Below are 11,818 nucleotides of genomic sequence, written 5' to 3' on the forward strand. Positions count from 1 at the left end.
TCCAAATAATGCTTCAGTACGGGCAAGCCGTTGTTTTCTTGTTGAAAGGTCACATCATCATCACATAAATCAATAATTTCAGTAGAATCGACGGTGTTAATTTTATTTTCTTCGATTTGGGGCAAATCAAGAACTTCTGTAAGAGTGTTCAACTGTTTTTTCATTTGCGTTTCTGCCAATTTCTGCAATGAAAATATATAATTCAGACAAGTTTTCCAATACATTTGACAAATGTACTACTCCGCTTAAGAGAGGTAGAAATGTTATTATTAATTATGTATGTTCAAACCATTTGTAATTTAATACTTATTTCGTGATTAATTTTTTTCAATAAATAAAAAAAAGTGATTCCAATTCACCGTATTATGTCTAAAGCAAGAAAAAAGTAAACTTGGTAATTTTGCGTTTTCTTTCAAAACATTGTTAAATGTTAATCTAATTATCCAGATTTTTTAATATCTGAATAACGTCTGGCACTTATTAATCCGGATAGCGAACCTGGCTTGGAATTGTATTGTAGATGCCTCTGTTCTCAACTCAAGTTGCCTCTTCTTTACAACTGCGGGCTCGATCCATCGATGACGATCTTTCGGAAATGAGAAACATGGGATAGATCTAAGACGACGCGAGTGTGCAGGCTGGCGATATGGTCTCATGGAGGCATCTGGTGATGTCCGTAGTGAGGAGCGGATGTGGAACAAAGAAAGAAAAAACATATATTTTCTTTATTGAATACATACCTTACTAATCTCTTCAATCTTTTTAATATTTAGATTTTTAGGAGTGTTTTTCTGGGTGAGGTTTGGTAAAGAGTTATTATTGAATAAGCCACAAACAGGTTTGATTTTTCTATGTTCAAGAATATTGTGATTCATTAATAGTACTTTAGTATCATGAGGGATTCCACCTGAAACATTAAAAAAATTATTAGAAATGACATCGCCAGGTCTATACAAACCTTACTAATATACCGTTTTTGACATCCAGTATAATCTCTGGGTTAAAAATCAATACGGAAAAACCCATGTACTATGTAACACTTTATGCCTTGATGCCCAAAATCCCCTGACTGTCAAACCGAATCATCGGAAGGGTCGAGAGTTTCAAATACCTGGGAGTTTATGTTACGGAAAATGGCAGCTTTCAAAAAGAATTGGAAGTGTGGCTAGGAATAGCAGACGCCACATTCATCAGTACGAAGGCTGCCTGGAGATCGGATATTTACTCAGTGAAAACCAAATTCCGCCTACGTAACGCCTGCATAACACCTGTTCTCCTCTATGGATGTGAATCGTGGCACCTTACTAGGGCCTAAAACGGCAAAATTCTGAGTTTTGAAAATAATAGAATTATAAGAAGAATCTTGGGTGTGCGGTGGCTACGGTTGGCTTGGCCATGTACTGCGGATGCCTCCTGAGAGCCTTAACCACGCTCGCCTACTTTACAAGGCATCAGGTTCTCGACGTCCTGGACGTCCACTGCTGACTGTTGCTAACTTCTGAATACGGTGCGAGACATCATATTACTAGGAACAGAGAGTTTGGCTGTCTCAACACCATATGTCCCTTTGCCCGGGCCATCCTGAGTCGTAAATCAATCCCGTGTCCTGAAACAATATCTCATCTGCCTCTCAATCTTTAAAGTCAGTGCTTGTCAACCCGTGTAACTAACAATATTGTATTAATTTAATTTTTTAGTGCTTGTACTGTATGTAATGTATGAACTAAATCAATAACTATCTTTGAAATATACACATATTATTTTCTACACAACACAAAGTTTACCCCGAAGAAATCTCAGAACAAGGCCAATCTACACGAGATCAACCAATAACCAATAAGACCATATAGGCTAGATGTGGTAAAGCCGAATATTCACATACAGATCTATTAGTTCCTTTATGGGCAAACTTCTTTAACCTAGCTGGACTGAAGAGGGGGATTCGAATCCCCCATAAACCGATTTTAATTCGATAACTTAAGTATTATTAAAGCAATTTGGCATATATTTTTTACAATCGTGAAATTAATAGAAAGAAGCATTTTCCAGTTTAAGTTTTTAATTTTGAAATAGTTGTTTTTTTTTAAATACTAAAACAAAAAAAGACGTGAGTAATAAAAGGGTCAATTACACTTTGTGTACATTAGCATTCGGCAAACTAACAAAAATGAATAAAATACATGAATAAGTAAAATATGTGTACCCGAAAATATGAATAAATTATTGCACGGTGATAAACACTTCAAACATTTTTTCTCCTGATGCCATATAAAAGTAGGCGCTGGGGTCGTTTGGTCCCCCTGTTCAGATCATGTGTAATTTTTGCATGCTGAGTGAGGGAAAGGTTAAAGAAACTGATGTGATTCAGAAAAAAAAATGAGTTTGCGTGGGTTAAAATATATAAATAAACGTCTAAATTTGTTGCAACAGCGAGGGAAAGCATTTTTGTGAAGGAAATATGGATGTCTAGGCATTTACAGGGCTTATAACATGTCATTGGCTGGTTTAAGTGGCCACTTTACACACTGCGTAACATTCACCATTCTGCCTATGTTTAAACATCCACATTTCCTCAACTCTTCCATCTGTTGACTTTTGTGAAGTAAAAGAGCTGAAACCTTTATCGTTTCCAATATTCTCATATGGCGCAGAGACGAGGACCGTTAAAGCATGTGAGCAGGAGAAAATAGATGCCTTTGAGATGTAGAGTCAGTGTCGAATGCTGAGAGTCCCACGGACAGTCAGAAGAACAAACTTCTCTATACTGGAGGAACTCAATGTGAAAGTTTGCCTATTAGCCATACGTTGCCTACGTATTCTGCAGTTCTTTAGACATATAGCCAGATGTGACCTAGAAAATCTGAAGGTAATAACAATCACGGGCCATGTGCCAGGAGGAAGAAGCAGGGGCAGAGCTGCAGCTCAATGGATCGACCTGGTGAAGACCCTACATAGAGCTGTGAAGGGTGGAGATGCATTGTCAATGGAACGGCTTGGGAAAGTACCAACGATCACAACTCTCAAAACTGAGGGACGCCAGAGAATTAGAAAATAATATACTAAGAATTACAAATTGATGTAATATAAAAAAGAAACATATCTTTAAACTCCAATAAAGCCAAATAAGTCATGGAGTAAATATTTGTTTTTTCAATCTATTGCAGTAGAATAGAATTTGTGACTCTCTGTAAATTAAATTTTAATTATTATTTTATTAACAGTTTATATTGAGAACGGTAGTGGTAACACACATAAATGGAGACATATACCCAAGCGTCAACCACAACCATAATACAAGATACTCCAATAGGGATCATATACTAAGTGAAGGGGTTAACACTGTTCTGGCATCGAGACAAGACTATTACGTTGGCAAGAAGGTCCATAACTTTTTGCCAGAATCGTGGAAAGACGAGAGTATTGTCAAGTTGCGGAAGATGTTGACCTCGCTCTTTCGTGACATTGGTCGTAGGGAGTCAGAAAGGTTGATGCATGACGCGGATTGGAGATTCTTACGTCGAAAATAAAATATGAAAATAAAGGATAATTTAAAAAAATATATTTACAAATGTCATTCATGAAGTGTCACATTATAAATAAATTGTCCATGTTTTAATAACGTATTTATTTATTTTTTATTTTTATTTATTAAGGAAAAACCACAGTTGTTACATAAAAATACAAAATACAAAAATAGCACATACATCCAGTTAAAGTTTTTCACAAATATAATGAGAGAACATGTTACATAGTAAAGAGAAAAATAATATATTATATAAGACATGAGAAAAAAGAGCTCGTAAGAAGGTTAAGGGATGAGGAAATAGAGTGGAGGAGTGGAGGAGAGGGATTTTCATAATATAGTTGACCAATTCAAAATTTTGATATCATAATAAAATAAACATATTTAAATGAACATAAACTTATTACACACTAACAAATGTTTCATTCGTATGTATGTGTATGCGCATGGGTGTATGTACATGTGTGTGTATGTATGTGTATATATATGTGTATATATTTGTATGAGTGTATGTGTATGTATTTGTATCAGTATGTGTAGACGAGTAATTTAATATTTTATTAGTCTGCTTTCTATTAACTTGTAAACCATTATCATGTATTAAAATGTAATTGTCTAGCTTAAAACGGGGTATGTACCCTTGATCGCTGGGCAAAGTGAACGTAAAATTGTATTTATGATAACATGTATGAATAAAAAAATAAATGAATAAATAAATAAAAATGAATTTATTAACTGAACATATAAATAAGTAGTTTTATTTTGTAGGTTCTTTGAAATGGTAATGTTTAATTATGTTATTTAGATGAAGAAATGTTTGTTACTCTACGACTCACTTCTATTTATATATCTAGACTAGAAGATTATGAATTATACTTACAGACTCCACATTCCCATACTTGAAGGGTAGAAATTGAACTAGAATATTTTACCAAGGTGTGAATTGTGTTTGCATTAGAATCCTAGAAGAAAATGTTAAAATTAGTTATGATTTATTTATTTATTCATTCAAAATTACACTAGTTTAAATATCAATGAACTAATTAAGGCTTTTTAGGCTATGCCCGTGTCAAGCCACAATAAATAACAATAAAAATACATAGTAAAATTAATTAGATTAAATTATAATGACATGTGATGCAATAGAATAACAATCTAGAAAAAAAGTAAAGTAATAAACAATAAAATTCCAAAGAATACAATGAAAAAAAGATTTTCAGAAATAATTTTTAAAATATGAATAATACAAATTAAGAATTACACATAATCAAATATACAAAATAATGGTATTATTAAAATCAACAAAATAATAGTAGTATTAAAAAACAAAATAAGAGTATCATTGCAATCAACAGAAAAAGAATATATATATATAAAAACATAATTGAAATGATAATTGAGATATGTTTTCAAGAAACTCACTCAATACTATAGTAAGAAATATAAGAAATATGAGCAATAAATCATATGCCAAATAATAGTACTTACTAAATTAAATAATACAATGTTGTATACAATTGTAATGTAAATTCAACAATATAACGAGTCATCCTTGATCTTTATGAAAGATTAAGAGCTAAGTAAGCTTCTGACGTTACGACGAGACTTATGTATGTAGATCTATTGGAACGGGTCTCCGCAAGTTAATTCTCTACTGAGCTATTGAGTGAAGTGCAATGCTCTCATGTCTATTGCTAAATCTCATCTTCCAAGCAAAGGAACTAATAGCATCGGGCTATCAGGTAGGGGGCGAGCGGGAAGAGGACTCACAGCCTCAGGTTTAGCCAGTGGTCCCCCGAGGATGCGGTTTCTTTTGTGGTACATATAAAGCATCACATTCGTATAGAATGTGCATACTAGGGTGTTCCATAATCTGTACTGCAGAACGTTTAAAAGGTTTATTCTAGCAATGTATTTTATTCAATCTGTAGTGCCCCCTCTAAGGGCTATAGTGGGAACTCTTATTTGGTTTCGGCTATGTTTAATTAGGTCAAAATCAAACCTTATATAAACAATAATAATAAAGCTGGATAATTTATATAGCGCCATTTTTGTGAAAATCACCTCAAGGGCGCTGTACAATTAATAAATAACCCAGTACATCTTGCAGCTACAGAGCGCATGGACGGTTGGGATTCTAGTTCCTCGTGTTCAACTAAGATCAATAAAAAATTATAACAGATAAGAGATAGATTACAGGACGTCTTGCAGCTACAGAGCGCATAGACAGTTAGAAATTTAGCCCTCATTTACGCATTTTAAAAATTGACAAATAAATTTGGTGTACTAATGATATTTAAAAAAAAAAAAAATGATTAATAAAAAGGAGTAAGATTACAACACGTCTTGCAGCTACTAAGCGCATAGACGATTGTAATTCTAGACCCCATTTACAAAATTTAGGTATTTTAAAGTTGATATATGAAAGCTAAATAACCAATCATCATGCAGCTACAAAGCGCATGGACGAGTGGAATTCCATCAGAGTTAAAACAATATCAATAAATTTATAAAAAATAGAGCATAGTAGTAAATTGGTCAAGTGTTCATGCCAAGAAGTAAGCAATAAAAAACTAAATAAATCAAACACTGTTTCAACTCCATGGTTAACAAAGGGAGATAGATGTCCAAAGAGAAGCTTTTGTAGACAGTAGGTAGATACCGTCGCCATATATATTATATACATTTTTTTTTTGCACCACAACAGGCCAGGAGGCCTAATTACAGTGGTGAATTACATCACAGAGCACCCAGGCTTGTGAAAAATCACATTTTTAATTTTTGTGTTCTTACCGGGAATCGAGCCCGGAACCTTCCGTGCGTAAGTCAAGCGTCTTGACCACTACACCACGGAGGCCGCCTTTGTGAGTACCCCTTTAGTAGTTCCTTCGCGTGCACTTTTTCAGAGCAATATTTTATTTTATTTTTATTTATTAAGGAAAAACAACAGTTGTTATATAAGAATACAAAAAATAAAAAATAGTACATTCATCCAGTTAAAGTTTTTCACAAATATAATGAAAGAACATGTTACACAGTAAAGATAAAAATAATATATTATTTATTTATTTTTTATTTTTTTATTTATTTATTTAAACGCCATTTAGGCTTTTACATGTTTTACATACATATATACAAATAAAGACAGACATGTATTTTACAAAGAAGTAACAAACAATATATAAATGATTTTTAGAAGAAAAAGAAAAATATCAAAAATATTATCTTTACATATTAGCATAAAAGTGGAAAGAACAGAAGTGCATTTTTAAATATGAAGACAGAAATGCATTTTACACAAAGAAAGGAGCAAAAATGAAAATGAATTAAGAAGAGAAAGAAAAATTAAAATTAAATAAAAAAAAATAAAAAATCATTACATATTAGTAGAAAATATATGGGGATACATAATAATACATACAATTATTGCAGTTGGGAACAGGAGTACATTTTTGCGTATAGGTTGTATTAAAATAATCTTAAAATTAGAAGAAGATAGAAAAATACTTATTTAGAATACATGTCTCATTCGCCCATACCAATATTGAATCAACTGCTCCACAAGTGTATAGCTTATGTTAGGTTTTTGTTATTTTCATTGTGTGTTTTGTAATATAAATAATATAGATGTACATAAATACCTTGTTTTTAAAACTGTCTGAATATTTGTTAATTATCTTCGTTTTTTTTAAGTAAGTCTTCTTTGTGTATTCTCAATTGTAATTTAAAAAAAGTATATTGTTAAGTGTCCCCGGCACGGGAAACCCCAGTGAGGTCACATTATTTTTATTATTAATTATAGTTTGTAAGTAAAAAATATGAATAAATAAATATATAAGTCAATAAACGGTAAACAATTGAAGTAAACATGGTATTATTTAGGTATTACAATTTAAATCTAGTAAATTGATACACTGCCTTTTAAAATTCAAAAGTGTTATATTAAATATATCTACGTCATTTGCGTATTCATTTGCAAATGTATGAATTCTCCTTATTGATGAATGTGCACTGTAGTTTGTTGTAGATACATTTACAGAGAATAGTTTATTAAATCGGGTAACCCGGCCCGGAACTCACAAGTTAATCAGTTGTGTTAATCAATTATATAAGACATGAGAAAAAAAAGAGCTAGTAAGAAGGTTAAGGGATGAGGAAATAGAGTGGAGGAGTGGAGGAGAGGAATTTTCATAATATAGTTGACCAATTCTAAATTTTGATTTTATAATAAAATAAACATAATTAAAGGAACATAAACTTATTATACACTGACAAATGTTTCATTTTACAGTGTTTCAAAAAGTTTTTTTTTGAAGTCACAAAATTTTGGATTGAAAATATTTAAATGGGGACAAAGTAAACTAAATTTGGAACAGCTACTATAATTTTTTTTGGGCAATGAATTATAAAAAAATGAACTTATGATCTGCTTCCGGGCCCCCAACCTAAGTTCATTACGAGGAGCACATTTGGGCAACCCACAGTAATTTCGGTACCGTCAATATTTAATTACCCAATAGCTTGACACTTTAAGGATCTGGGTTCGGAGGGGAAGATTTATCAATCTGAGTAATCTCACCATTCAATCTGTAGCCAGGCTCTTTGAAGACCTGGACTATGAGGGCAATAACTAATTTACGGGGACCTGTCACAATAGATCTACACGGGTCGCAGTGACGCCAGGACCTTATATAAAATTGACCCCCGTTTTCCTGAATAATAAATCAAATGACGTCGAGGTGACAAGTCGATATAGCATACCGAGGTAGATAGTGAAAGTACAGAAGTTAAGTATAATGTCTCGGTATGTACTGATGAAGTGAGCATTTATAATCGCGGCCCTGATAGGGCACAATAAGAAAAAGATAAGACTGACGTTTTCATGATGATGAAAAACAAGGAATGTCCAGGGTACATATTCTGATGGGAAATTAAAATTTATCTTAAATTTGATCAACAAAGTAAAATTAAGTTTTCTGTATGAAAAATAGAAAATGTTTACAGAGTGGCCGATGATTGTTGCGCGGTGTGATCGATAATTCTGAGATTATGATGAGCATTGGTTTGAATGTTCCTGATAATTACCTAAGACAGCGTCAGCATAGATTGTTTCATATTCCGATATACAGGACCACCCTGCCTGTTGGAAGGGCTACCGCTATGCTGAACAACATCACTATGGATATTGATCTGTTCCATGTATCCGAAGGGGTTTTCCGGAGCAGGATTCTCCTATTACCTTGACATGAGTCTCTTTCATGAATTTTTTTCTTTTTTATAATATGTACGAATTGAATATATGTTTGTAATGTACCTATATGTTATATTTAAATAAATGAATTAAATTGAATTGAATGATGTATGAAGTTTTTTTTTGACATTAAAGGGAAAGGGGTTTAAAAAATTACATTTTGGTTCTCATTGAACGCAAAAAAAAAATAAAAAAATATTCCATACTACTTTTGACCCTCAACCGAGGTTTGAAGTTTATAACTGTCTGAATATTTTGTTAATTATCTACAGTGATAAAATAATTTTTTGTTAGTAAAGATATAACTTAATCGCATTACAAATTCGAACACGTTTTAAAACTACCGAAATACAAAAAGTTTACAATCCGCGGAACTGATTCCGTTGAGCGCCTGGCTAATAATATTGACGAAAACAATGGCTCATTAAAACAATGCTACCCATTTATTACAAAATAAAGTGCAACTGACGCCCTTAGATGCTTATTTAATAAAGTTTAATGCACGTTATAATATTTATTTGGACTGATTTTCTTACTTAAATACGAAATGACAGCCGGTTTAGCGCAAAAAAATACTTTTTCGAAAACTTCAAGCTCTGGTTTTATTTCAAAACTCAAAACAAGATTATCAGCCCATCCTAATGTTCAATTACCGGTTATCGCCGAAGATAATTTGAATTTTTATACAAATATAGACACTTACGTACATAAATATCGATATAGGTTTATACCGTCTCAGTATATTATACCGATGAAGATGGCCGTTCATAATCGCGGCCCTGAACTGGTGAGATGATTTGTGTTTCAAAATTAGAATCACAAAAGAGAAATATCACGTTTTCTATTTATAACAATTTAAAATTTATAAGGGTCTATAAAATACAGTCGAGTAAAAAATTATAGGCACAACAAATATTTTTAAAATTATAATATTGAATTCCCACGAAAACAGTTCATTGCAATGGCTACGCCCCTAATACGTCACGATTTGTGTAAATTTTGAACTTTGTTTGTAACCGTTTAAATTTAAATAGAACATCGTCACGAATCTTGACGTCACTGAGGAACTTCAGCCCTACGGGAAATTAGATACAATAAATGTTTTCTTGCGCGCGGTAAAAATTAGAGCATTAAATTTTACGCCAAGTTTCCTGAAAATATGTATAAAAAAAAAACGTTTTAATGAAAACGAACTACTTTGAACGACGTCACTGATACATATGAATCAACCTATGATAAGAGTTATAGATGATTTCCTGTTTGCTTGCCGTGAATCGACAGATATATTTTTTCAATTCTATCATCTGTTGACGTTTGTGAATTTGAAGAGCTGACCTTTATTGTTGCAGGTGAGATTCATCCAATTGAATTATTTCTCCGACGAATTAAATTATTATTTTTTTCATTCTGCCTATATTTGAGCATAAGCAGATGCTCAAATATGGGCAGAATGGTGAATGTTACACAGTGTGGAAAGTGGCCACTTAAACTAGCCAATGAGAGGTTATAAGCCCTGTGGATGCCTAGACTCCTATATTCCCTTCTGTAAAATGTTCTTGATCTTTGTTGTAATATGTTTATAAACTTAATAACTTTGTATTATTTTCCGGATCACTACTTTGAAAAATATTCGACTCTATAGGGCGCGTCTATGTTATATTTTCCCTAGTTCGCCCTCACCTAGAGTATTCCTCTGTTATCTGGTCTCCATATTATGATTTTCACATCAAGAATATTGAATCAGTTCAACATAAATTTTGAAGAAAGATAGACTGGAGGTTGGGCTAATCCAGAGACCAATATACGTATAATGAGCTAGAAACTAGCTTAAATATAATATATCTTCTCTTTAAGACAGTCCAAGTAAATCCGATCTTCTAGTCCTATTTAAAATTCTCATCTCGCTCTTTGATGCGCCTGATCTACTGGGCTCAATAAAGTTAAATATCCCAACTAGAAAACTCAAAAAAAAATTTTTTTTCATACCGATGACCATAAAACTAACTGTGGTTTTCATTCCCCTATGCCCAGAATTCTTAGGTCTGCCAACAAACGTACCAGTCTTGATTTCTTTGATAACAAGTTGTCTTCTTTCAAACGATCACTGAATCAAATTAAATTATAAACACCTCTCTCCTGCTTCCACTCCCACCAAGTCTACTGTATACTATTGTGTCTTTTTACTTTCCTTTATATTCATTTTCCATGCAAAAATATGTCCTTAAAATGCCCATTGGGTGTATATAATATATATAATAAATAATAATAATAATATGTCAATGAGCACAACGCACTCGTCTTCAATCTAAGTTCCGGAACTTAACTTGCAGTCAAAAACGTGAAGCTGCGTAAAAAGGGGCTATATACAGCTTTGAATTCACAGTAATCTGACATAAACAGTTAGTATTTTTTACTCTACTGGGCGTTTTACACGGCAATGTTCACGCGAGAATGCTCATTTTTCGGAACATAATTTCAAGATATAATTGAAAAAATATTGAATAACGTAATTAATAAATAAACTAACCTCATTATTTTGATCAAGAAACTTGAATCCTCTTCGATGTGTTTCTACAAAATTTTCACTGGATATAAATTCACTTATCTTTTGTTTTAATACAGACGACATTGTCACCGCGTTTTTGTTTTTTACTGACTGAAAAAATAACGAATTCTAAATAAACAAAAGCGTATCGAATGTTTGTATTAAGAATGATGTTTTCAAATAAATAATATTCGAAAAAGTACTTAACTCTCCTGCATTTAATTTCAAATAGGTACCTATCTGAAGTAGGTACTTTTTGAAATTTACATTAAAATTATTTTTATTCAATTATTATATTACACGAGCTGAATCCGAAAAAGACAACTGCATGTCAGACCTTTCGTTAGAATAGACGAAATTGACGTTTCGTTGTCCCGTTTTCCGCCCATCAAAACTGAACCGATATGGTTATTTTTTACACAGAGTATCAGAATAAAATTGTCTGTATCGGTACGTTTTGCGATTTTCAAAAATAGTTGTATTTGCATACCGTGCGCCC

The 11,818-nt window shown here is 32.6% G+C and overlaps 1 long non-coding RNA gene across 1 annotated transcript; it reads right to left on the bottom strand.

Annotated features, from left to right (window-relative positions):
- Positions 1-691: 691 nt before the first annotated feature.
- On the bottom strand, positions 692-11,418 carry LOC148280847 (uncharacterized). The gene is made up of 3 exons (XR_015822485.1): positions 11,302-11,418; positions 4,404-4,485; positions 692-907 (listed from the first exon to the last, which is right to left on the bottom strand). It is a non-coding gene; the product is annotated as an uncharacterized LOC148280847 (long non-coding RNA).
- Positions 11,419-11,818: the final 400 nt, after the last annotated feature.

Source organism: Micrasema longulum, unplaced genomic scaffold, assembly GCF_059751315.1.
Source record: "Micrasema longulum isolate JH-2025_06_02 unplaced genomic scaffold, ASM5975131v1 h1tg000527l, whole genome shotgun sequence".
NCBI classification, from domain to species: domain Eukaryota; kingdom Metazoa; phylum Arthropoda; class Insecta; order Trichoptera; family Brachycentridae; genus Micrasema; species Micrasema longulum.